The sequence below is a fragment of the Staurois parvus genome, unplaced genomic scaffold (assembly GCF_062004578.1).
Source record: "Staurois parvus isolate SC_StPar_1 unplaced genomic scaffold, SC_StPar_1.0 ptg002140l, whole genome shotgun sequence".
NCBI lineage: Eukaryota > Metazoa > Chordata > Amphibia > Anura > Ranidae > Staurois > Staurois parvus.
The window spans coordinates 3,951,574-3,978,241 of record NW_028319936.1 but is presented as its reverse complement, the minus strand read 5'-3'; the positions used below and the strand labels follow the sequence as shown (position 1 = coordinate 3,978,241).

General features: G+C 45.0%; 1 protein-coding gene across 1 annotated transcript in view; it reads left to right on the top strand.

Annotated features, from left to right (window-relative positions):
* Nucleotides 1–1,410: 1,410 nt before the first annotated feature.
* The window catches only part of CCDC80 (coiled-coil domain containing 80), a 179,233-nt gene continuing 153,975 nt past the window's right edge, over nucleotides 1,411–26,668 (top strand). Inside the window, exon 1 of the mRNA XM_089665167.1 lies at nucleotides 1,411–1,749. The gene's annotated coding sequence lies outside the window, so the exon portion shown is untranslated. The remainder of the gene's footprint in view (nucleotides 1,750–26,668) is intronic.

The following is a 26,668-nucleotide window of genomic DNA, read 5'->3' as shown; positions in this document are numbered from 1 at the left end:
CTTTTTATTTTGTACTCATGCTGCCTCACTTTTTATTTCTTACACATGCTACATCACTTTTTATTTTGTACTCATGCTGCCTCACTTTTTATTTCTTGCACATGCTGCCTCACTTTTTATTTTTTACACTTGCTGCACCACTTTTCATTTTTTTCACATGCTGCATCACTTTTTATTTTGTACTCATGCTGCCTCACTTTTTATTTTTTACACATGCTGTGTCACTTTTTATTTCTTACACATGCTACATCACTTTCTATTTTTTACACTTGCTGCACCACCTTATTTTTTACACATGTTGCCTCACTTTTTACTCCTTATATATGCTGAACCACTTTTTATTTTTTTACACATGCGGCATCACTTTTTATTTTTTACACATGCTGCATCACTTTTTATTTTTTACACAAGCTGTCTCACTTTTTTATTTCTTACACATGCTACATCACTTTTTGTTTTTTACCCAGGCTGTCTCACCTTTTAATTCTTACACATGCTAAACCACTTTTTATTTTTTACACATGCTGCACCACTTTTTATTTTTTACACATGCTGCACCACTTTTTATTTTTTACACATGCTGCACCACTTTTTATTTTTTACACAGGCTGCATCACTTTTTACTTTTTACACAGGCTGTACCACTTTTTATTTTTTTACACATGCTGAACCACTTTTTATTTTTTACACAGGCTGCACCACTTTTTATTTTTTACACACACTGAACCACTTTTTATTTTTTACACAGGCTGCATCACTTTTTATTTTTTACACATGCTGAGCCACTTTTTATTTTTTACACATGCTACATCACTTTTTATTTCTTACACATGCTGAACCACTTTTTATTTCTTACACATGCTGTATCACTTTTAGAATGCATGAGAGACACTTTCACAAAATCTGTCTGCACCAACCTTTATGAATCCCAGGGTATGTGTGTATACCCAGCTTTATGCAGATATGGTCCACTTTTGTCAGAATCTGGTAACCTGCTCTGAAAAGTGCCATACAACAATCACTGAAGTGCATGCATTTAGACATGACAGACAGGACGTGTCTGCCCAGAGGCTGCAAGAGATCAGCAGCACTGAGATGCAATGAAGGATGATTAAAAAAAAAGGCAAAAACAAGAATTTTATTACAGAAAAACAAAACTTTTTTTACAGCAAACTAAATGTTGAAGTTCAGGTTTACATTTTCTTCAAACTACAGAAAATAAACATTAATCACAATGGAAGTAAATTTAACCTATGTAGCGAACATCTGTCCTTGCTTTCTGATGATGTGTAATGTTTCAACCCCACAGGAATATGAGAGTCCTCAGCCCTCCCTCAGTCCTTCTATTGGGCAGGAGGCGGTGTTGTGCTGATCAGTTAAATTCTTCCCAAATTTTCTCTCTGGCTTGCAGTGGCTGCTGCTCTTATGAGAATTAGTTCTAGAGCGGAGCAGACTTTTTTTTTTCCTCCCTTTACTTCTCTCTCTAAAAGAAAATATTAAAAGTGAACAGGAAGCAGGGGTTGGGGAGCAGAATAAACAGTGGCCTGCGAGAAATTGTGTCATTTCCTGCAGACAAGACTGCACATTGCGATTAATCCATACTCATCCCTTCCACAAACAAAGGACCAAGCAGAAGTTGAAAATGAAGGAGAAGACAAGGAGCGTTTGAAAAAGCCAGATGTTGGAAGAGAACAGCTGACTCCATCAAAAGATAGAAATGGATGTGTAATTGGTAGCGGAAGAGACAAGGTAATCAATCACAACCTTGTATGTCTTTTAAAAGTCACGCTAACCGTCATTCTTTTCAATGTCGGCTGTGTAAAGTTTTTTTTTTTTCCGAATTTTCCAACTTTTTTTTTCAGCAGTGACTTAACTCCCAGAAGCGATCAGAAAGTACAAGAAGAAATGCATTGGCTATACAAGTCATGCATAATTAGGGGGCAAAATTATTGTGGGTGGGGTAGATTTGTTCATTGAATTCTGTTTTTCTAACCTATTTTTCAAACTATTATTTAAACATTTTTAAAAAACTAAAAATAAGATCATGCGGTTAATACGGTTGCTTTAAAAAAAAATTGCAAGGGAAAAGTATGCTAACCTGTAATTTAATGCAATACCATTTGAATGAATGATCCTTTTAACAGGAATAGCGTGCTGTTTGGTTTGTTTTTACACCTATGTTTGCAACTTTACTGTTTTTTTTTGTTTTTTTTACTCCAGCAAAAGTTTACTTTTCTTGTTGCTTAGAGAATAGTTTAACCCTGTTTGTACTGCTGCCTTTACCCACAATTCATTGGCATTTCTCCAGCCTGCAAGAGAACTGCACATGTAGGTTTTTTTCTTTTTTCAAATATATTAGGCCATATTGATACAGCTGACCATTCAGGAAAAAGGGGGAAACATTGCAGCATTTGTTCAAACAGCGAAAGCAGAGAGACTAAGAAAAAGATTTCAGGAAGCCAAATGTTCGCTGTGGAGAGACAGAAGCTAAAGAGGTTGGGGGAGGGTTGAGACTGATATGGCTCAGAAATATATTCATCCAGGTTGTGGAAGCAAAAAACTGTCAAAATGTAATGCAATGTTTAATGTGCGTGCAAATTCTTCAGCGGGATGCAGATAAAGCAGTAGATATGTTACAGATTGCAGACAATATAACATAGTCTAAAAAAAGATACAATAAACGTTATTCAAAATTTGAAATGAAAACTAAAGATTTTTGCAATTTTTTTTAAAGGTTAAAATAATAAATTAAATAAAAAATAAATAAAAAACAAAAATCTTTAAAAAAGACTTCATACGACATTTCAGTTTAATCTTGAAACATTGCACCAGTGTTTTCATAAACACTGTACTGCCATGTTAGTCCAAAATTCTTTAATAAAAGAAGGAGCTAATAGCATTTCCTGCTATGGGATATGGATGGTGTTTACAGACTACAGACTGTAGGCAAATGGCACAAATCTTCCCCACCTCCAGTTCTATATTATTATTATTATACAGGATTTATATAGCGCCAACAGTTGGCTCAGCGCTTTACAATATAAAGGGAGCCAATACAGCAACAATACAGTTCAATACAAGAGGGTTAGGAGGGCCCTGCTTCTTGGAGCTTACAATCTAAAAGACCGCAAAGAATTAATTCGTAAACATAATTGGTTAAAGCAGAACTAAAGTCACCTCCCCTCCAGCGATGTGACATTCACAAACTCCCTCGCTGGTCCCCGACATATTCAATCAGTTTTTTTCTGGGTACAGGATCTTTGGCCATTGTGATTGGCCATGCCAAGATGACGTAACTCTTACGCATCATGGTTGTTTATTCGTTTCACTGACTTTCATTCTTCTGCCATAAAAACCCTGCTTGCTTGCAGATTTTTGTTTTTGATGTCAAGCTCCACTTTAAAGTGGAATTTTAGTCAGAAAATTAAAGCGGAGTTCCACTCACTCTGAAAAAAAAATAAGTCAGCAGCTACAAAAACTGTAACTGCTGACTTTTAAAAAAGCCACTTACCTGTCCTTCGGTCCCCGCGTTGTGTCCCCCGCAGTCCTTTTCACTGGCCGTCCTGTATTCCAGGAGGCCGGCATCTTCAGTGTGGGCACCCGGCTGTGACAGCTTGCGGCTTCACAGTCGGGTACCCTCTGCGCATGCGTGAGCAGCGCTGTGCTTCCTGAATGGTCCTGTAGTCTTCTGGGACCTGTCATGTGTTCCAAAAGACTACAGGGAGGGAGAGAGGGAGGACACCTTCCGTTTCCGATCGCCTAGGCAATTGGACCGGAAGTGGGAGCGGGTACCTGTCAAATTCGGGTACCCGCTCCCTCCCAGCCCCCTAAAGGTGCCAATCCTTAATGGGGAGCGGGGGAGCAGTCCTCACAGCGGAACTACCCCTCTTGGGTGGAGCTCCACTTTAAGTACTGCTAGATCACATCATGCTGGCCCCTTTAGCAGGTATAGCTATGTAAAACATTAAAAATAAGCACCTATATTGTTTAAAATTCAGTAATACACTGTCTCACTCTGCTCTACACATGCTCAGTTGCTCTCTTTTTTTTTTTACACTGTGCTGAAAATGTAGAGGCTGACCTGCTGACAGCCTAAAGATTTACTGCTACTCAGGGTCCCTGGGCTTCAGCAAAATGGCAGCCTCCAGCAAAAAGAAACAGGAACAATGCTGGAGGCAATTTACAGCACACACTAATTTTGGCAGCATAATTATAATAATAATTATAATAAGTGATTGTAAAGGCAGATTTTTTATTTTTAAATAATAATGAACATGTCATACTTACCTTCTCTGTACAATGGTTTTTCACAGAGTAGCCCTGATCCTCCTCTTGTCAGGTCCCTCCTGGCTCCCCCCATGCTGACTGCCTCCATAGCTGCTTGCTCTGGGGGAACTTGTGTGTGCTCACCCCTGAGCTGGCTCTGTGTATATATAAGACACACAGAGCACAGCTCAGCTCTGCTCCCGGTTCCCCCTCACCGGAGCCAATGGCTCCAGCTACTGTGTCTGAACCAATGAGGAGGCAGAGAGCTCAAAGAGCCTATGCTATAATGCACATCACTGGATTGAGATCGAGCTCAGATAAGTATATGAGGGGCTGGGGGAATTTGCATGCAGAAAGTTTTTTACCTTCATGCATAGAATGCATGAAGGAAAAAAACCTTCTGCCTTTTGTAACCATTTCAATGTGGAATGTATGCTCCCTTCTAAAGAACATTATTTTTCATCAAATTGTTATGGGTAAAGTTCCACTTCAAAGAGACTTGTAAGAGCTTAAAACAGCAGGCGCCTGTAAGAGAAAAGGTCATATACATACCTCTTCAGCAGCTCATATACCCAATCTATCCTCTGTGTCAGTGCTGCAGCTTTTACAGTGTTGGCATTCAACAGTTTCTTACATCTTTTTTTGACTTCTACATCATTATAGGACTTAGCAAGCACATAGGGGTCGGAGAGGAATCACGACTCACGGTGTGTACCATACGTATCTAACACTTTCAGAAGTGTTGACTGCTGAAGATACTGTCAAAGGCTCTAAGGGAAGTAGAAGTCATAGGTTGCCAGAGAGGAGAGTACACTACCTCTTCTCCTAAAGGGAGCTCCCATTTCCAATTCTTTACAGACTTGATGGGGTCTTTTTAAACCAACAAGTGCTTTTTCTTACCATTTTTTTCCCTTTGTACTGAGTTTTGCCTATACACCAGAAAGAGGGACAACTGAGGAGGAAAGAAGAAAGAGGGATATTGTATCAAAAGAGGGACAGTAAGGGTGAGTTGAGAGTTATACTAAAGGTAAAGTAATGTCCCATACACACTATAAGAAAACCGTACAAATATTTTCGGATGAGGACCGATCGTCTGATAATCAGATCGTTAGTACACAGCTTTCGAGAGCCGATCATGACAATTCGTGCAACAATATCCGAAGAGACAAGCGCAAACATTTTTCTTGTACGATACCAGATCGTACGCTTTTCGTTTAATCAGTATAGTAGTCATCCGAAAATACAATACAAAAACAATACAATAAATTACATCACTTTCGAAATTCTTTTCTTTCATAGGAGAATTTTCGTATCTTTAGTAACCTTTTTACTTTCGATGTGAGACTAGCTGGCGAAAAAAAACAAGCAATTGTTCCTTCCGATATTCTCATCATGTGTACAGGGTTTAAGACAAGTCTGTTTTGGTTCTGGGATTTTAACACTTCATATACAATTATCACCTGCAACATGCTTTGGTGCATGATCGCACAGCAAAAGTCAGCACTAGGATGCATTTTTGTGGGAACAAAATGCACAAAGTTGTGTCCCTGAGTCTATGTCGGTCTCAGCACTGATGTGGGGTGTGTATACAACAACCTCTCTTTGTCAAAAAGAATATCTGAGGTTCTCCTGCACTGCTCAACACACATACCTGTCATTAATATCAGGCATCAAGGCTTTTCTAGGAGATGTCCATGAAAAAGAGGTTAGGCAGCTTTTAAAAATGCTGAAAAATACTGTTTTTGGGTTAGTATGGATGTCAGAGAAAACAGGTTTTCTTCTTTATGGAATTTGCAGCTGGTTCAAAACTTTGTACCTGGGCCTGAGGTAGGATGGCTTTCAAGCTTTAAGACCTTATTGTCTTCAACCAAAAGGGATCTGAGGACCACCACACAAAGGTTTTTATGCTTGCTGAGCCTTTTTCTGGCACTTGCTTTGGAAAGGGGTAAAATGGAGACTTCCAATAATCCATGTCATAGGGATGCTGTTATGGTAAAAACTGAATTCTGGCTCCCTCACCCCCCCACACACATTTTTTTTCTCTCTCTTCTATGATCTTATGTTGGTTACTTCTTCCTTTTTTCTCGCTATTCCACTGGGGATGAATGTTGTTCTTTCTTCTTGATTATTTTTTGTTAAATGTATAAAATGGAAGGAAGAAATAATATGTTCTAGGAATGTGGTTGGATTGGTTCAGCTTTCTATTGAACGTTCAAATGTTTCAGAGCTTTTTTGAAATATGTGGGAAGTGTCACTAAGTGCCTAGTGATAGGCCAAGTTTATCCGCATTCTGTAAAAATGTTTTTTTCTTGTAAAATTGTTATACTATTACTTCAAAATAAAGAATTTAAAAAAAACTGAATTATGTGCCCCACTGAGATACCTTCGGTCTCCATGGACCCAATAAAGTTAGTATGTTTCAATACACAGAAGCTGCCCTGCTGTGGGCATTCAGTTGGACTAGTTGGAAGACTTGTTTTTAAAATGACATCCTCCTGTGCAGGGAGATGTTGAAAAAGAAGAGAAGTAATGGGAAACCTTCTTCTTTCCTATTCCTAATAATTTGTAACCACTAACACTCTAGTCTGCCCTTTACAATGTCCTATAGTAGCTGCCAGCTGGCCTGGTATGATGTCCATGCCATAGACTTTCTTTTCCTTGTAGTCCCAGACATAGATCAGTATATTGTACAGTCTAATGAGTATCAATCTCTGCCAGCTGGCAGCCAGCATGCAGGTCTGCTGGAGTTTACCTGTCACCTGCTCCTGAGTTATACCTAAAGTTTCCAACTATCTGCAATTCACATATTTCAATTGTTTAATAGGATATTTGCTTCCTGTATGTTAATCTTGGCATATAAAGTAGTTTCCACTAAATGCTATGAGTATGGCTATGGCTTGTTATGGCTTGTTAATATTATGGCTTGTATTAGTAATAGTATGTAATTATGTAATAGTATGTAATGTAAGCTTGTAATAGTATGGCTTGTTAATATTAAAACCCAGTCATGTACACTTTTGAAAAAATACTGCCTTTGGCCACCTTTGAATTATCAACTTCCTTAGGCGGTGATGTGGTAGGGGGTGGGATAGGAGTGGATATGTTTGCAGCCCCCTCTTTCATTCACAGCATATACAGGTCAAACCAAAAGCCTACATACAGCCATATGCTACTTAATGGCAGAAGAAAAGAAGTTTTATGATGTCAATGCTTTCTACTCTAAAGAAACATTTCCAGAAGATTATATAAAACTGTATAACTTACCATCCAGGCCAACCTTACCCTCCTACATCTACATAAACCTTTTGTATCTTATTTTATGGAGAATTAAATTGTATCACTTCATCAAGTTATTAACACCTCCTGGAAGAAGAATAACACATTGTACATACTGTGTTTTATTCTCCACTGAGACTGTCCATATAAATGCAACAAGTCTATACATCTACATATTTCTCTATAATTGGCTACACAGCATTTGAAGGAGGAACAATTTACACTACAGTACAACACGCATAAAAACGCGCCTGCGGTGAATTTTGATTTGGTTTGTTTTTATGTATGTTTTTTCAGTTTCCGTACATTTTTCTGTGCATTTATGTGTATTTTTATGTGCATTTTTTCTGCATAGTTCTCTATTTTCAAAGGCATGTTTCCTCTAACCTAATTGTTGTAGGTGAAAGGTGCATTGCATTGCTGTGCTTTTTTGAGTGTTTACATGTTTCTCTGCATTGCGTTGCGATATTGCATTGTTGCAAAAAATTGCACAGTTTTGGAACGCAAAGTAACACAAAATTCTGGTATGAACATGACACATAGAAAACAATTGTTTCCTATGTGTCATTGCAGTTACATGTGTTTTTACATGATCACACGTAACAAAATCACAGGTAACTGCAGGTAAGGTGAATGGGCCCTTAGTCTGCTTCCCTCCCTCCCCTGTTGTTAATCTCAGTATTATTTGCTAGCTATGCTTTACACTTGTGTCCTATGCTGGCTCTGTGCTGCCTGTCACTGCTGTCACCCATTCCCTGCTTGACCCTAGGTTCACACCTAAGTGTTTTCTGGAGCATTTTGTGTTTTGCAGAAATGCAGTACAGTCCATTTAATATGATTTCCTATTGAACATGTTCACACCTGTGTGTTTTCCCCCCGATGAGTTTTTTTGGAAAGGGTCAGGGACTTTTTGTTTCTATAGACTTCAATGGAAGCGCTGCAGAAAAGCATGTATTGTGTTTTTGCTGCATTTTTTTATGCATTTCTGCTGCGTTTTTGATGCATTTTGCGTTTTAAATCTGCCTAGCAACAAGGAAAAAAAAATATATTAAAAAACGAATTAAAAACACAATGCAAGTGCAAAACGCAATGCAGAAACGGATCAAATGCAACCTGCATAGGTGTGAACCTTGGGTGCGTAAGTCTTGCAGCATATCTCTGCTGTTTTCCACTCTTGACATTAACTTTTCAATGAATAGGGCAATCACCAGATTGCAAACATTGCCATGATCCATAGCTCTGTTACTGTATTTACTGTCCCTAGGCTATAAAAATGACAGCGTGTGTTTTTTTCCTATTCATGCATGTTGCAGACTGTTTCTGTGTGTGTCTCAAACAGCAACATAGTGACTGTGTTCTCAATCATAGTTGACCCAAAACAATTTACCGTATATACTCGAGTATAAGCCGAGTTTTTCAGCACATTTTTTGTGCTGAAAAACTGCCCCCTCGACTTATACTCGAGTCAACGTCAAGGGCGGCGCGTACAGGGGTGGGCAGAGGGCTGCTGTCTCTTACCTGGCTCCCACGATGATCCATCCAGGAAGCGCTGCTCCTTCCGTCACTCCGGCCACTCCCTCACTCCTGCCTCTCGGCTCCGCCTCCTCACCGGTGATTGGTCGCCAGAACTGTAGCTCAGGAAAGGTACACAGGCGGCCAATCACGGGCGAGGAGGCGGAGCCGAGCGGACCCGCGAAAATCGAGTGAGGGAAAAGCCGGTAAGTGTGCAGTGCAGAGGTGCTGCTGCAACCACATATGCTGGCTGCAGCAGCACCATACTGCAACAGGGGTCAGCAAGTGTCCTTGGTGTCAGTGGGAGGAATAGTGCCGCATCATTGGTGTCACTGATACTAATGATGGGGCATTATTCCTCCCACTGACACCAATGATGGGGCACTATTCCTCCCACTGACACCAATGATGGGGCACTATTCCTCCCACTGATACTAATGATGGGGCATTATTCCTCCCACTGACACCAACGATGGGGCACTATTCCTCCCAGTGATACCAATGATGGGGCACTATTCCTCCCAGTGACACCAATGATGGGGCACTATTCCTCCCACTGACACCAATGATGGGGCACTATTCCTCCCACTGATACCAATGATGGGGCACTATTCCTCCCACTGATACCAATGATGGGGCACTATTCCTCCCACTGATACCAATGATGGGGCACTATTCCTCCCACTGACACCAATGATGGGGCACTATTCCTCCCCCTGATACCAATGATGAGGCACTATTCCTCCCACTGACACCAATGATGGGGCACTATTCCTCCCACTGATACCAATGATGGTGTCAGGGCTCCCAGGTATGACCAGAGGTGTGTGACTGATGCAGGGAAACGCAGACTTCAGATATGTGATAAACAATATAATTTAATAACACTAACAATACAAACATAAACGCAGTGCAATACTAAACATAATACAGTGCAAACAAACCAAACCAAACCACCCACAGATAACAGTACATACAAGCAAGCGTCGTCAGGCAGGCCGGGTCAATATCAATTGGGCAGGTAGGTACAGGTTGAGCAAGCAGAGAAAGGTTGGGGTCACAGGCCAGGTTCAGCAGGTAGCAAGCAGCGTAGTACAGAGGGTCAGGCAGAGGGATGGTCAGGGTCACAAGCCAGAGATCAAAACAGGTAACAAGCAGCGTAGTACAGAGGGTCTGGCAGAGGGACAGAAACAGGATGCAGGACAGATACAGGGCCCAGGACAAACACAACACCAAGGCAGAGTCTGTGGGTCTGGCCATCCCTTAAATACCCCAGCATCATCAGTTCCAGGTGTTAGCTGGCTGAAAGGTTGAGTCTCTGATTGCTGGGAGCACCCGCTGGCCAGCCCTGGTACTGCAGATCAAAAGGCAGGTGAGTCCCACCATTGCTGGCCAGTCCATTCCTAACAGTACCCCCCCCCCCAAGGAGCGGCCTCAGGACGCTCCAAACAGTCCTAGCTGGGCAAAATGTTCCACCGCCCGGGTCTGGTAACTGGCGGGATAACAAAGACAGGGCAGGACTCCGGGCAGCGGCACACCGGGCTGGACTCCGGGCAGAGGCACACCGGGCTGGACTCCGGACAGAGGCACATCGAGCAGAGGCACACCGGGCAGAGGCACACCGGGCAGAGGCACATCAGGCAGAGGCACATCGGGCAGGACTCCGGGCAGAGGCACATCGGGCAGAGGCACATCGGGCAGGACTCCGGGCAGAAGCACACCGGGCAGAGGCACACCGGGCAGAGGCACACCGGGCAGAGGCACATCGGGCAGAGGCACATCGGGCAGGACTCCGGGCAGAGGCACATCGGGCAGGACTCCGGGCAGAGGCACATCGGGCAGGACTCCGGGCAGAGGCACATCGGATTACCAGGCGAAGCAGCAGGCAGCGGGCCACCAGGCGGAGCAGCAGGCACCGGGCCCCCGGGCGGGGAAGCAGGCACCGGGCCCCCGGGCGGAGCAGCAGGCACCGGGCCCCCGGGCGGAGCAGCAGGCACCGGGCCCCCGGGCGGAGCAGCAGGCACCGGGCCCCCGGGCGGGGCGACATGCACCGGGCCCCCGGGCGGGGCGACATGCACGGGGCCCCCGGGCGGAGCAGCAGGCACCGGGCCCCCGGGCGGGGCGGCAGGCACCGGGCCCCCGGGCGGGGCGGCAGGCACCGGGCCCCCGGGCGGGGCGACATGCATCGGGCCCCCGGGCGGAGCAGCAGGCATCGGGCCCCCGGGCGGAGCAGCAGGCACCGGGCCCCCGGGCGGAGCAGCAGGCACCGGGCCCCCGGGCGGAGCAGCAGGCACCGGGCCCCCGGGCGGAGCAGCAGGCACCGGGCCCCCGGGCGGAGCAGCAGGCACCGGGCCCCCGGGCGGAGCAGCAGGCACCGGCCCCCGGGCGGGGCGACAGGCATCGGGCCCCCAGGAGGGGCGGCGGGTGCCGGGCCCCCAGGAGGGGCGACAGGCATCGGGCCCCCAGGAGGGGCGACAGGCATCGGGCCCCCAGGAGGGGCGACAGGCATCGGGCCCCCAGGCGGGGCGACAGGCATCAGGCCCCAGGCGGGGCGACAGGCATCGTGCCCCCAGGCGGGGCGACAGGCATCGTGCCCCCAGGCGGGGCGGCAGGCGCCGGACCCCCAGGCGGAGCGACAGGTCTCGGGCCCTCAGGCGGAGCGGCGGGCGCCGGACCCCCAGGCGGAGCGACAGGTCTCGGGCCCTCAGGCGGAGCGACAGGTCTCGGGCCCTCAGGCGGAGCGGCGGGCGCCGGACCCCCAGGCGGAGCGACAGGTCTCGGGCCCTCAGGCGGAGCGGCGGGCGCCGGACCCCCAGAAGGAGCGACAGGTCTCGGGCCCTCAAGCGGAGCGGCGGGCGCCGGACCCCCAGGCGGAGCGACAGGTCTCGGGCCCTCAGGCGGAGTGGCGGGAGCCGGACCTCCAGGCGGAACGACAGGTCTCAGGCACCCAGGCGGGGCGGCGGGCACCGAGTCACCAGGCACAACCGTGGGCTCCGAGTCAACTGGTATGACCGCGGGCACTGGGTCAGACATTGGATCGTCTGGCTGGACAGCGGGCACTGGGTCACCAGGCATCAGGTCATTTGGCTCGACATCGGGCACCGCGTCATCTGGCAAGGCAGTGGGCTCCGAGTCAACAGGCACGACAGTGAGCACCGGGTCATCAGGTACCGGATTGTCTGGCTCAACAGCGGGCATCGGGTCACCAGGTATGACAGCGGGCACTGGTTCACCAGGCATCAGGTCATTTGGCTCGACAGTGGGCACCGGATCAGGTACCGGATCATCTGGATCAACAGCGGGCATCGAGTCAACTGGCCTAATAGGATCGTCAGGCTGGATCAGTTCATCATGCTGGGTAGAGGCATCAGGCTGAATGCCGGCGTCCGGCTGAGTAGAGGCTTCAGGCCGAGTAGAGGCTTCAGGCCGAGTAGAGGCTTCAGGCCGAGTAGAGGCTTCAGGCCGAGTAGAGGCTTCAGGCCGAGTAGAGGCATCAGGCCGAGTAGAGGCTTCAGGCCGAGTAGAGGCTTCAGGCCGAGTAGAGGCATCAGGCCGAGTAGAGGCATCAGGCCGAGTAGAGGCTTCAGGCCGAGTAGAGGCTTCAGGCTGAAGAGAGGCATCAGGCTGAGTAGAGGCATCAGGCTGAGTAGAGGCATCAGGCTGAGTAGAGGCTTCAGGCTGAGTAGAGGCTTCAGGCTGAGTAGAGGCTTCAGGCTGAGTAGAGGCTTCAGGCTGAACCACGGAAGGCAGGCTCACCGGTTTGGATACTGGCAGGATGGTATTGGTTGGAAAGAATTTTCGCTTTTTTCTGGTTTTAACTACTGGAGCACTGCAAGTAAACGCAGGTCTGCAAACGAATGGAGCAGCTGGAGACAGAGAAGAACTGGAGGATGGAACAGGAGAGGGAGCGGTTGCTACAGAGGGCTCTTTTACAGGGTTAAAGGCAGGATAGGTGCAGCGAGTGGGAACAGGGTACTGACATGCGGTAGATAGCAGGGCAGGAGGAGCTGTTGGGAATGCAGGAATAGAGTTTTGAGGAAATAGATTAGAAGCAGGACTGGGTCTTTGTAAGCTGACTGAGGCTGGGTGCAACAAATCTGTCCATGTCTGCAGTATGGGTTGAACAAAGCTGAGCTTACACAAAGCCTGTCTGGTCAATGACTGCACTGCGTTTATACAATCTCTTAGTGTCTGTGGTGAACATGTGGAATAACGCTCCAGAAAGTAACCCACATCATCCTCTAATAACCACACCAGGGACTCTACCTGGTCTGCACTAAATGGTGGCAAAAATTCATCCCTGCATTCGGGGGAACCAGATGAAACCAACTCAGCACAAACCTCAATCAAAGGCTGCACCTCAGAGAACTCTGTGCCCTGATCTACTAGAACATGAGCGAGCCGTATACATTCTAGCAGTTCATCCCGGGTATACTCCTTCAGAGTTTGATAAGCATACTCCCTGTCATCAAACACTAGCAGATATAAATATTCAACCTCATCCAGATCCATCCTTCCCAGCAACAAGCCAAGATGGCTTCCCTGTGCAGCCACTTCTGGTCAGGATCGGCCTTGGTGTAATGTCAGGGCTCCCAGGTATGACCAGAGGTGTGTGACTGATGCAGGGAAACGCAGACTTCAGATATGTGATAAACAATATAATTTAATAACACTAACAATACAAACATAAACGCAGTGCAATACTAAACATAATACAGTGCAAACAAACCAAACCAAACCACCCACAGATAACAGTACATACAAGCAAGCGTCGTCAGGCAGGCCGGGTCAATATCAATTGGGCAGGTAGGTACAGGGGGAGCAAGCAGAGAAAGGTCGGGGTCACAGGCCAGGTTCAGCAGGTAGCAAGCAGCGTAGTACAGAGGGTCAGGCAGAGGGATGGTCAGGGTCACAAGCCAGAGATCAAAACAGGTAACAAGCAGCGTAGTACAGAGGGTCAGGCAGAGGGCCAGAAACAGGATGCAGGACAGATACAGGGCCCAGGACAAACACAACACCAAGGCAGAGTCTGTGGGTCTGGCCATCCCTTAAATACCCCAGCATCATCAGTTCCAGGTGTTAGCTGGCTGAAAGGTTGAGTGTCTGATTGCTGGGAGCACCCGCTGGCCAGCCCTGGTACTGCAGATCAAAAGGCAGGTGAGTCCCACCATTGCTGGCCAGTCCATTCCTAACAGATGGGGCACTATTCCTCCCACTGACACCAATGATGGGGCACTATTCCTCCCACTGATACTAATGATGGGGCTTATACTCGAGTCAATAGTTTTTCCCAGTTTTTTGTGGTAAAATTAGGTACCTCGGCTTATATTCGGGTCGGCTTATACTCGAGTATATACGGTAGTTGCATGGTACAGTGCAGTTGTCTAATTCAGCTTACTGGGTGACTCTTTATAATCATCAGTAGAATTAAGATTTGAATATTTGAGTTTATGGCCATGTAGAGTTCAAATTTACTTGTTCACAGTTTACTGAATAGACCAACTAAATTGCCACTATAAATAAACTAACGTATTAATAATAGGTAAAACAAACATGTGACATCACAGTGAAACAATTTAATGTAATATAACAAACAGCATACCACAACTTGATGAGTGATAACAAGTCCTTAAATAAACAAATGTAGTCCATTTCACACTTCACAATTACAAATTTCTTCCACCTCTGTGTTCCATGCCCAATAAGTGAAAAAAAGGCTCACCAGATTTCCATTAGCCCTTGTTACCAAGCAAGTCATGGAACTCTTTGGGTCACATGTTGGTTTTAATTATGATTAATATGGTGCTGTGTCATTTATAGTTCCATTTATAGCCACAGGGATTGTTTTATTAATTTTTACAGCTGCCGAGGGTAAGGATGTGATATATTATCCAACGCAGGGGTTGTCACATTTATACAATTAAATGGCCAGTTTGTCCACCCAATGAAGCTCTTGCTGCTGCAGTATCACAACCACCACTAAATGAATGGCTTCCCACTCCCAACCAAAGACACTGTGCAGGCAGGCCACCTACAACTTTCTAACTGACGGTGTCCTTAATTTCTAAGAAGCCAGCAGCCACGGAGCCATCGGTTGTTATGGTGCATGTGAAAACAATCTGAGGGTCTACCTAAAATCCATACCAGCCTTAACTGGTCTAATTCTAGATAGGGATCTGGTACAGGGGCAGACTGACAACTCATTAGGCCCCCGGGAAATAGTAAATCACACCTACACAAAGCCCCACCTACATATTGCAGCTCAGTTACATAGAGGGAGCATTTAAATATCTACGGAAGCATAGCCTGCATGGAAGTTATCAGCTTCTTTTTGTAGAAGCTGCTGGGCACTTCCAGGTTTAAAGATGGCCACCGTGTGGCAGCCATCTTTATGATGCAATCAGTCCCTGTCCCTGGCCCTGGTCTTACAGGCTGTGCCCTCCATGTACACACCACCCCAATCCTATGTAAACCCGTTCCTCCCCACCTCATCCTTTTCCAGATGAAGTAAGAGTGAGTGAAGTCAGGAGCCTCTCATGGGGACCTCTACTGGCCCTGGGACCTCGGACAGTGCCCGAGTGTCTTAATAATCAGTCCGCCACTGGTCTGGTATGGATTTTAGGGGGGGATTCAATGCAAAAAAAAGAATGCATAATGTCCCCTCCCCCCATATCTATACCAGACCCTTATCCAAGCATGCAGCCTGGCTAACCACCAAAGGGAGGGGCAGTGAGCATGTGGTGCCCTTCCTCCTGAACTATACCAGGCCATATGCTCTCAACATGGTAGAGTACCATGGGGGGCCTCCTGGAAAAACACCTTGTTGACATTTTTTGGGGGAACATGGGCCTTTTCCTTTCATCCTCCTCCAGTAGATGTAGGAGGGCATCATATCAAAATCTGGAAACCACTTTAAAATAAAGGAGCCCCTGTGTATCCCCCCTCTATGTGAATAAGTAAGGGATACATACCCCTAGTTACTTGTTCACAAAAACAAATTCAAATAGTAAATAAACATACACTTCAACAAACTCTCCATTTCCTGGCCAGCCAGGCTGGAAGCTTGGATAAGGGCCTGGTATGGATTATGAGGGAAACCTGTGGCCAGACATCATACATGCAGATTTAAGACATCCCCCAAGGGATTATAGATCATTTGCATCCAGAGCTGTGCATCCCTGTATGGATGTAAACAATGGTATGTGTCAGTGTTTAGTTTTTTTCTTTTTTTGCTTGAGGTCTCTTTAAGCAAAATGGATTTCTAGGTGAAACCCTAATCCTTTTTTCCTGGAGTCCACCCTTTCAATGCATACCATGCCAACATCTAAGGTAAGAGTTTGGTATAGATGTTGAAGGGAATCCTGGCTGCTTTATTTATAAACAGAACAAAACAGCCACAAAATGTAATTTAACAGCAATTTATATGGTATTTTTTTGTCTTTTAAATATCACTATGGCTTTATTATATTCTACAGGTACAGTAGTACTTCACATGCAAGTTTAAGACACATCCCTAGAGAATTACAGATATTCTATATCAAGGCTTAAAATTTCAAGTCCTGAGCTACTAGCCAGGCCTTAAGAGTTACTCACCACCAACAAACACACACACACAGAGACACATGTACACACACACACAGACATATACATACACATACACACACAGAAACATGTACACACACACACAGAGACACATGTACACACACACACATTCAGACACATGTATACACACACAGGCACGTACAGACACGCATACACACAGATACATGTACATACACAAAAATACACACGCACAGACACATATACATACACACAGTCACATGTACATACATATACAGACACATGTACACACAGACACATGTACGTACATACACACAAACACACACACATGTACATACACACACAGACACATGTACACACACATACATGTACATACACGCAGACACATGTACAGATACACACATGTACATACACACAGACACATGTACATGCATACATAGATACACACACCACCACCCTCCATAAAAAGTTGCAGTACTTCGTTGTTCATTCACAGAGACGAGTACTGCACTCTAGGTGGAGGCAGAGAGCACAGCACACACTCCTTCCTTTGCTTTCACTGCGCTCAGCTATTGAGCAGTCTGACAGCTCCCAGTGCCAATGACAGATCCGGCCTGAGCTCCGATCCTGCTCAGCAAGATGGCCCTGGGGGACACACTCACCCCCGCCATAATTTCCACTCACCATTGGCGAGCAGGCGAGTGGAAATTTCAAGCCTTGTTCTATGTCCAGAATTGTTTATCTGTCCCTGTATGGCTGTAAACACTAGCATGAGTGGGAAGATATGTACACTGAGTCTCTCAGGCTGTCATTGATATTGACAGGGTGACAGCACTTAGCTGCACAGAAAACCTGTCCTATTCTGCTATATGTCCTTGCTAAACAAAATCCCAATACGTATAAATTAATTGGTTTACATGAAAGTTATAGCGTTTACAAATGGTGGCATATATACTGGGCTTTTTAAAAAAAGTTTATTTTTACTAGTAATGACGGCGATCAGCGATTTATAGCGGGACTGTGGGACTGCGAAGAGCATTCTGACACTGACTTGGTGTCAATGACATCCCCAGTGACATCAATACAGTGATCAGTGCTAATAAATAGCACTGACACTGTACTAATGGCACTGGGCATGAAGGGGTTAAAATCAGCCATGCAAAGCATTATGCCGGAGATGACAGGGAGGAGTTTTGTTTACTAACTGTTCTCCCCCCCCTTCCCCGTCGGAGATCCTCGGCAGTCACCGCGTGCCAGCAAGTTATCACCAGCCGGGACCCGGTGATTAACAGCCGCAGCACAGGTAGGGCGCGTGCGCGACTCGTGCACTCCCCCTACCTGGAGTTGCAAAATCACATATATATACATGAATTTGCACACAACTTCCGCCCTGTAGCAGTATTTCTGCTATGCGGCGGAGCTAAAGTGGTTAAGATGTTACTAAACCCACAACAGTGAAATCAGTCTATAGATGCAGTAAAGCATGCTTGTTATACTTACTGTAGAGCCTAAGGGGTTAATCCTCTGCATTGTGTAAAAAGGCTGTTTGATCCTGACTTCTCTGATACTCCCCTTCTTCCAGTGTCCCCCTCTTATCTCCTGATAAAACATATCTTGTGGAGACACTCTGCATATGCTCAGTTTGATGTGTATTGCTAGAGGATATTTTTTTTTTCTTGGGAGAGTACATGTGATCAGCACAGGGCCAATCAGCACTGTCCAGGCAGAGGTCAGGGATTCTGCATCCTCCTACAGCAGAATGAAAACTCCTCCTACAAGCTTTAACCAGTGCTCGTCTGGACACTGATAGATGTCACAAGACTGTTCAAACTGCTGATGAAAAAAGGTATTTAGCAGTTTATATTTACTAAAATAATTGCATTTCCATGTTCTGTGTACTCTGGGAGACCAGATATAGTGAATGCAGGGTCCTGGGTTTAGTAACACTTTAAGGTGCACATCCAGCATTGCAACCTATTTTAGAAAAATGTTCCAGCTAATCCAGACCTTGAAATTTCCACTCTCCTGCTCGCATTTGGCGAGTGGAAATAATGTGGGGTGAGTGTGTGCTGACACTCTGCACAAGACAGGAAACAGGCAGCGGCACACTGGGCTGTATATTATTCCACAGCGAAGAAGGAGCGGGCGGGGCCATGAGCTCCACTGATTCTCTGACCAATTCTAGAGCAGTGGGTGGGCTCCACTCCAGTGTACGGGGACAAGATGGGTGTGACTTGGCATGCAGTGGCCACTCTGATCCCAAGAATCGGACACCGGGACCCGACATTTCACCCCGCATGGCACTGCTGTTCCTGCAGCTGAAGGAGGGATGAGGAGCCCAGGTACTCGGGGAGAGGACGGAGGACAGCCACTGACAACACAAGTAAGAACCACTCCAGGACCCCGAACTGTGGATCTTTGTGCCGGGACACACCATCATTGTGTGGGGACTCAGCATTTGTATCAGTGGTTGAATTGTACCCTATCATTGGTATCAGTAAAAGGGACAATGCCCCATGCTTGGTGTCAATGGGAAGAATGGTGCCCCATCATTGGTGTCAGTGGGAGGAATGGTGCCACGTCATTGATGTCAGTGGGAGGAATGATGCCACGTCATTGGTGTCAGTGGGAGGAATGATGCCACGTCATTGATGTCAGTGGGAGGAATGATGCCACGTCATTGGTGTCAGTGGGAGAAATAGTGCCCCATTGTTGCTGTCAGTGGGAGGAATAGTGCTCCATCGTTGGTGTCAGTGGGAGGAATAGTGCTCCATCGTTGGTGTCAGTGGGAGGAATAGTGCCTCATTGTTGGTGTCAGTGGGAGAAATAGTGCCCCATCGTTGGTGTCAGTGGGAAGAATAGTGCCCCATTGTTGGTATCAGTGGAAAGAATAGTGCCCCATTGTTGGTGTCAGTGGGAGGAATAATGCTCTATCGTTGGTGTCAGTGGGAGTAATAGTGCCTCAGCTTTGGTATCAATAGGAGAATTAGTGCCTCAGCTTTGGTATCAATAGGAGAATTAGTGCCTCAGCGTTGGTGTCCCTATTGATGTAAAGCACTTATTTTCCTTTTTTGTTTACATTGTTGTTGTTACTATTTATTTTTGTAACTTCTGAATAAAATGTTTAATAGTGTAATTTAACCGCTTTCCCGCCACCCTATAGCAGAAATCCTGCTACAGGGCAGCAGGAGTGCGCAGAATCATGTATATATACGTTATTTTGCATTTCTGGGTAGGGGGCATGCACAGGCCACACGCGCGCCCTACCTGTTGCACAATTCGCTGTCAATCACAGGGTCCCGGCCGGTGATTACTCGCCGCCACATGGTGATTGCCAAGTATTACAGACAGGGGAGAGAACTGTATGTAAACCACACAGATATTTCCCCTGTCAGCATAGCAGAGCCATATAAAGCAGTGTGCTTACAGTGGAAAGCACACCCACAGCCCCATAATAAAACACACACAGTTAACCCTTTGATCACCCCAGATGTTAACCCCTTCCTGTCCAATGCCATTAGTACAGTGTCAGTGATTTTTATTAGCACTGATCACTGTATTGGTGTCACTGTTGATGTCAGTGACACCAAGTCAGTTCCCCCCCAGTATCAAAATGCCCACCGCAGTCCCGCTATAGGTCGCTGATCACCGCCATTACTAGTGAAAATAAAATGAAAAGAAAAAAATTCCAGTATCTATACCGCCATTTGCAAACGCTATAAATTACATGTAAACCAATTAATTTACACATATTGGGACATGTAGCAGAATACAATTTGGTGTAAACTTATTTGATTTTTTAATATTTTTTACTGGACATGTTTAAAAAGTCAAAAATATTTTTTTTTTGTTTTTAAATTTACATAATAAAGCAATGTTAGAATTGCAGTTTTTTTATATTTTGGACTTATTTTAAAGAAAAATGTAATTTCATAAGCTTTAAGGGGGCGTGGTTGGGAGCAGGGCTGGGGGCGGGGTTGGGGGATAGGCGGGGGTAGGGTTGGAGGCAGACCTGGGAAAGGTTGGGTGAGGCAACTGGTGGAGAGTAAGGTTTGTAACTGGCTAGTAGGTCTAGACTCGAAATTGTCAGCCCTGAGCTAATCCATTCAGTGTTTCATACATTCCCATCTACATTTTTGACTATGTTGAATCTTAAATCTTGTCATTTCATAAGCTCTAACATAAAGTAATTCAGTTTTCTCCTCCCTCACTTGTCTGGAGTGTTGTCTTAGAGTCCTATGTTTAAATGTCTTTTTCTGGCAACCCCACCAAAGCCCACAGTGTCTTCAAACAACAGACTACATTCCACCTGACCACTGACATTTCAAGCTCTGAAAACAATAGGGTTTGCAAAAACTTAACAGCTGACATATGCATGTAATTGGATGACTCATTGGTAGTGATCCACCCCTCATTGGAAGGCAAGCTGCTGTCTCTTTAGCTAAGCTTTAGTACTCTGAAAATCCTTTGTCACGCATTAAATGTTTGAAAACAAAGAGTGTATATACAGCAGAAAAAGTGAAAAAGATATTAAACATTTTGAAATCTTTAAAAAACATTTTTCAAGCCATTATTATTATTATTATACAGGATTTATATAGCGCCAACAGTTTGCTCAGCACTTTACAATATAACGGGAGACAATACAGCAACAGTACAGTTCAATACAAGAGGGTTAGGAGGGTCGTGCTCCTTGGAGCTTACAATCTAAGATAGTTTTCTTTTAAAGATAAAGAGTGATGGCTCAAGTCAGAGGAAATGAATGAGTCAACATTTTTACAGGACTCTACACAAAGCTATTAGTTGGAGTTGCCCCTTGATTTCTATCTATGTCACTTGCTGACAACCAATAAAAAGGAACCCAGAACCAGGCTATTTACCTGCCACATTCGAGGCAGAGTGATGATGCTTCCTTATAGCCCTCACCCCCGCATTAGGTTTTGGTGGCCATACATGCTATGTTTTTTTTTTAACTGATCGATGTGCAATTCAATCAAAACCATCCACATACAATTGAATAGCTATATCTTCCCTTCTAATCAATTCTGAGTCAATTTAGACTCAATTTAGACTGTATTCGTTCAGTCGATCAGCTAAAATGGAAAATTATCAATAGTTTTGCATCAATTGTCAAAATTTTGCTCATGAATATGATCATATTTTAATCAGATTATGAGATTACACAGTGAAGACAGAGAGTTATGATTGTATCTTAATTGTAGATTGTAATTTCCCTGTGTGAGGCATATTATTATTATACAGGATTTATATTTCGCCAACAGTTTGCACAGAGCTTTACAATATAAGGGAGACAGTACAATTACAATACATTTCAGTACAGAAGTAATAGGAGGGCCCTGCTCGTGGAGCTTACAATCTAAAGGAAGGGGGAGGTGATACAAAAGGTGATAGCTGCGGGGGATGATCTGGCGGAGGTGATTCAAGTACAGTTCTTAGGTGGAGGTGGGGTAGGCTTCCCTGAAGAAGTGAGTTTTCAAAGATCGCCTAAAGGCAGACAGGGTGGGGACCGGACATGCTGTGGTAGGGAGTTCCAGAGGATGGGAAAGGCTCTGGAGAAGTCCTGGAGGTGTGCGTGGGAGGAGGTGATGAGGGAGCTTGAGAGGAGGATATCATGGGAGGAGCGAAGTGGGCGATTTGGGCAGTATCTGTGGATGAGGTTGGTGATGTAGCTAGGGGCAGTGTTGTGGATGGCTTTGTAAGCTGTGGTTAGTGTTTTGAATTTTATACGTTGGGTTAGTGGAAGCCAGTGAAGGGATTGGCAGAGAGGGACAGCAGTCGCTGATCGGTTGGTAAGGTGTATGAGACTAGCAGCAGCATTCATAATAGACTGAAGGGGGGATAGCTTGTGTAACGGTAGACCAGTGAAGAGGGAGTTGCAGTAATCGAGGCGGGATATAACCAAGGCGTGGATGAGTTGTTTTGTGGTGTCATTGGTCAGGAAGGGGCAGATTTTGGAAATGTTACGGAGGTTGAGGTGGCAGGATTTAGCCAGCGAGTGGATGTGGGGCCCAAAGGAGAGGTCAGAGTCTAGGATTACGCCTAGCACCCTGGCATGAGGGGAAGGACCAATGGTAGTGCTGTTGATCTTAATGGTAAAGTCATGAGTGGGGGATCAGGGAGAAGGAAATATTACAAGCTCAGTTTTTGAAAGATTGAGTTTAAGGTAGTGATGTGACATCCACGCTGATATGTCGCTTAGTAGATTTGTGATACGTGAGGAGATTGAGGGGGTGAGCTGCGGAGTGGAGAGATAGATCTGGGTGTCATCAGCATAGAGGTGGTATTGGAAGCCATGGGAGGTTATCAGTTGGCCCAGGGAGGAGGTATAGAGAGAGAAAAGGAGGGGCCCAAGAACAGAACCTTGGAGTACCCCAACAGAAAGAGGAAGCGGAGCAGAGGAGGAGGAGTTGTATGTGAAACTGAAAGTGCGCTGAGAAAGGTAAGAGGAGAACCAGGAGAGAGCAGGGTCACGGAGGCCGATGGAGTGGAGTTTACTGAGGAGGAGCGGGTGGTCGACTCTGTCAAAGGCAGCGGAAAGGTCAAGGAGTATGAGTATGGAGTAATGGCCGTTGCATATCCGTCGAATTAGTTGTCAACTATAGATAATTATTCCTATTAATGGAAAAAAAACAATAATTTATCGAAGCATGTATGGCCACCATGATTCTCACCCATCCACACTTCCTTATCTTACCCATGGGGATGACAACTCTGCTCCCCCACATGACTGTAGTGATGCATGTGTATGTACTGCAAACTAAAAATAGTTTTTGCCCTGACCTATGCTTTAAACTGATTGCAAAGCTAATTTTTTTTAAATAACAAACATGTCATACTTACCTTTTCTGCAACTGTTTTTCAGAGAGCGTCCACAAACCTTCTCTTTTGGGGTTCCCTGCTAGAGCTGTCAGCTTCTCCTCTTCTCTGTCTCTCCCCATAGAAACCACTTGCTATGGGGGCAGATGTGAGGGCTCAATCCCAAGCCGAACTATGTGCTTCTATAGACACATAGAGCAAGGCTTGGCCCTGCTCCCCGCTACATCTTCACAGGATTTGACTGACAGCAGCAGGAGCCAATCACTACCTCTGCTGTCAAGTCTCTTGTCAGAAGAAACAGACTGCTGTAGTCAGGCACAACACTGGATGGAGATCAGGGTCAGGTAAGTGTTTAAGGGGGGCTGGGAGTGGCATTTGAAATGTTTTTTACCTTAATGTAGAAAATGCATTACGGCTAAAAATGTTTACCTTTATAACTACTTTAAGCAAAAATAAAAAGCACACAATAATGACAGTGTACAAAGTGCAAAATGAGATCTTTGCACATTCATTCGTTCCTTTATAATGACCATCAAAAATGCTATTCATTGAAGTTTAAAAAACATGCATAGAAAACCTGTTGAATGCTATAAAATGTCCTTCAGAAAGGAAATATAAAATAATTTATTGCTTAAGACTAGTAATGGCACAGAATAAAAGCAAGTCGTATAAAGCTGCTTCCTGAGGTTTATGTGACTTTTTAGCTTCTTCCATTTGAACAAATCAGTAGAACAAACAATGTGCATGATGAATCCATAGTGTTTGTTCACAAGATAATACTCAGAAATATCCAAAGTGTACACAGTTAAGAAAACCTGTCATATAATAAATGTGTCTGGCTTCAATACTTTTGCATCCCTAACCTGAAACAAGCATGCAGACAATGAAAGTCAAAATTGCTAATTGCTGTCACTTTTCAATATCAGAGACTCAAAGCATGTAGAAACCAGAAACATCAGCATGATGGCCAAGCAAATGGCATTTCTGGAAGAAGAAACCACAATCAGCCTACAAATTCCTTCCATGACTGATACCTCATTCCCTCCCATTAGTATGGAGAACAAAATTGTGTTCATCTGCATATTGTACCAAAAAAAGTGTATTTATTGAGGACCAGCTCCTGGTGACCCCAGTGTGATCCCATCTTCCATGGCAGTAAATATGAGGGTTTTCAGGTGTCTTGGAAATTCGCTTTTAACAAATTTCTCCTTACCGTGAGTACTCGCAGTTGGATGCACAGAAATCCCCCATAAAGCTGTGCGAATCTCACTTACCGCGACTGCAGCTAAACTCCACGATTCCTGCGCCTCCAACTGGTTTAGTCTGTTGAGATGTGGGGAAAATGGAGCTCCCGTTACCCAGGAATGATCAGGCGACACTCTCTGGTTGCTGTTGGAATTCACATAGAGACCGCCTCCAATCCCAGCCTCCGGTTTTTCATACAAGCACATACACACCCACACACGCCCCCACACACGAGGGTCAGGTCAATCCCCTCCCACAGAACAATGCATAGGGATGTCCATACATGAGAATGAACATCCTGTTTGGAGTGTAGCATTTCCTCTTATCTATACTGGAAGCCAGTTGAACCAGTCCTCCCCTCCCCCATGAGCTCTCGGTGGAGAGCACACTTCCCATCCTATCAGCTCCTATTAGTATGTCCATTCCCTGTACAAGCATCCCTTAGATTAAACAGTGTCAGTCTGTATCTGAATGGGCCCGATACGATCTTTGTTAAAACATATCCATCCAGATACAGTTCAGGTCAGTAGTGGTTTGTAAGATATACATGAGCCTACACGTGGAGTTCGCACTGTCTGGCGCCTGGCCATACGAAGTCCATGTGGTACTATGCTGCTGATATGTGGATACAGGCCCGCGGCCTACCGCCGGCGGCATTCGCATCGAATGCCGTGGTGGTATACACGCCGGTCTATAAGCGCAGATCTGCCATCTCATCCATTACCGAGCTGAGTACTGTAATACATACATTGTAAATGCGCATGGCCTAATTGCAGCCTTCACAGCTTTAATTAAGCCACAGGAGAGACATATGAATAACACTAATATATGACACATTTAAAGTTCAACATGTAAATACAAAATTTCCATGACACAGGTCATTAAGGCAATAGTGGACCCCCTTAGTGCTGCTCTTAGGCATGACTCTGAAAAAAAAAAGTTTAATAGGGTTGTTTTAAATTCATACTCAGCCATGTCAACTCAACCTAAAATCCAAGGAATTGCTCTGTTTTTACCCCTTTCACCCTGTCGATGAACAAATCTCCATTGGTTCCCTTCCAGGTAGCAGTATGTGGGCACCCCTGGCCGCTCCCCCTCAACCGCTAATGTGAATGAGCCCTAAACATGTATTTTGCTGTTTTCTGTTTTCTGAAATTTGACAACTTTTACATGAGTGTTGCACAGTACTACTTATTATTACATGTACTTACATGCTGTCAATTTATGCAGTGCTTTACATATATATTGTACATTCACCATCAAGGGGTGTACAATACTAGGGCCAATTTAGACAGGAGCCAATTAACCCACCAGCATGTCTTTGGAGTGTGGGATGAAACCGGAGTACCCGAAGGAAACCCACGCAGGCACAGGGAGAACAAACTCCAGGCAGGTAATGCCATGGTTGGGATTGGAACCAACAACTCTAGCACTGCCAGGCGTAAGTTCTAACCATTTAGCCACTGTACTGCCCACTTCTTTGGTTATCTGTTTTTTGTACAGTATGTAAAAGTAGCATAATACCATTTCATATCTTCTGTGTTGTATGTGTAATTTTCAGCAGGTTTTTTTCTCCATGGATACGGTAATGGGCATACAAATACTCTGCAGCAGTATTGTATGGTATGGACACGGTGGTTAACCGTGTAAACCGTAATTAAAACTGCATTCACGGTCATGTGTTTAATTGTATTTTTGCACTGCATGCATGTAATCATTTGTGCTAACAAATGTATGGAATCTGCGCAGCAACACTTTTCTTATACTGTATGATGGGTCTAAGTCTCAGTATCTGTTCTCATTCTGAATGAATGGATGGATGCTGCACAACAACTTTTTTTTTATTTTCATTTATAAAAAGAACAAAAAAACTAGTGCAGCACTGTCCCACCCAACAAAATTAAATATATACAGTATATATATATGGTAGAAACTAACTTGCAATTGATCATATAAACTATGTAATTAATTC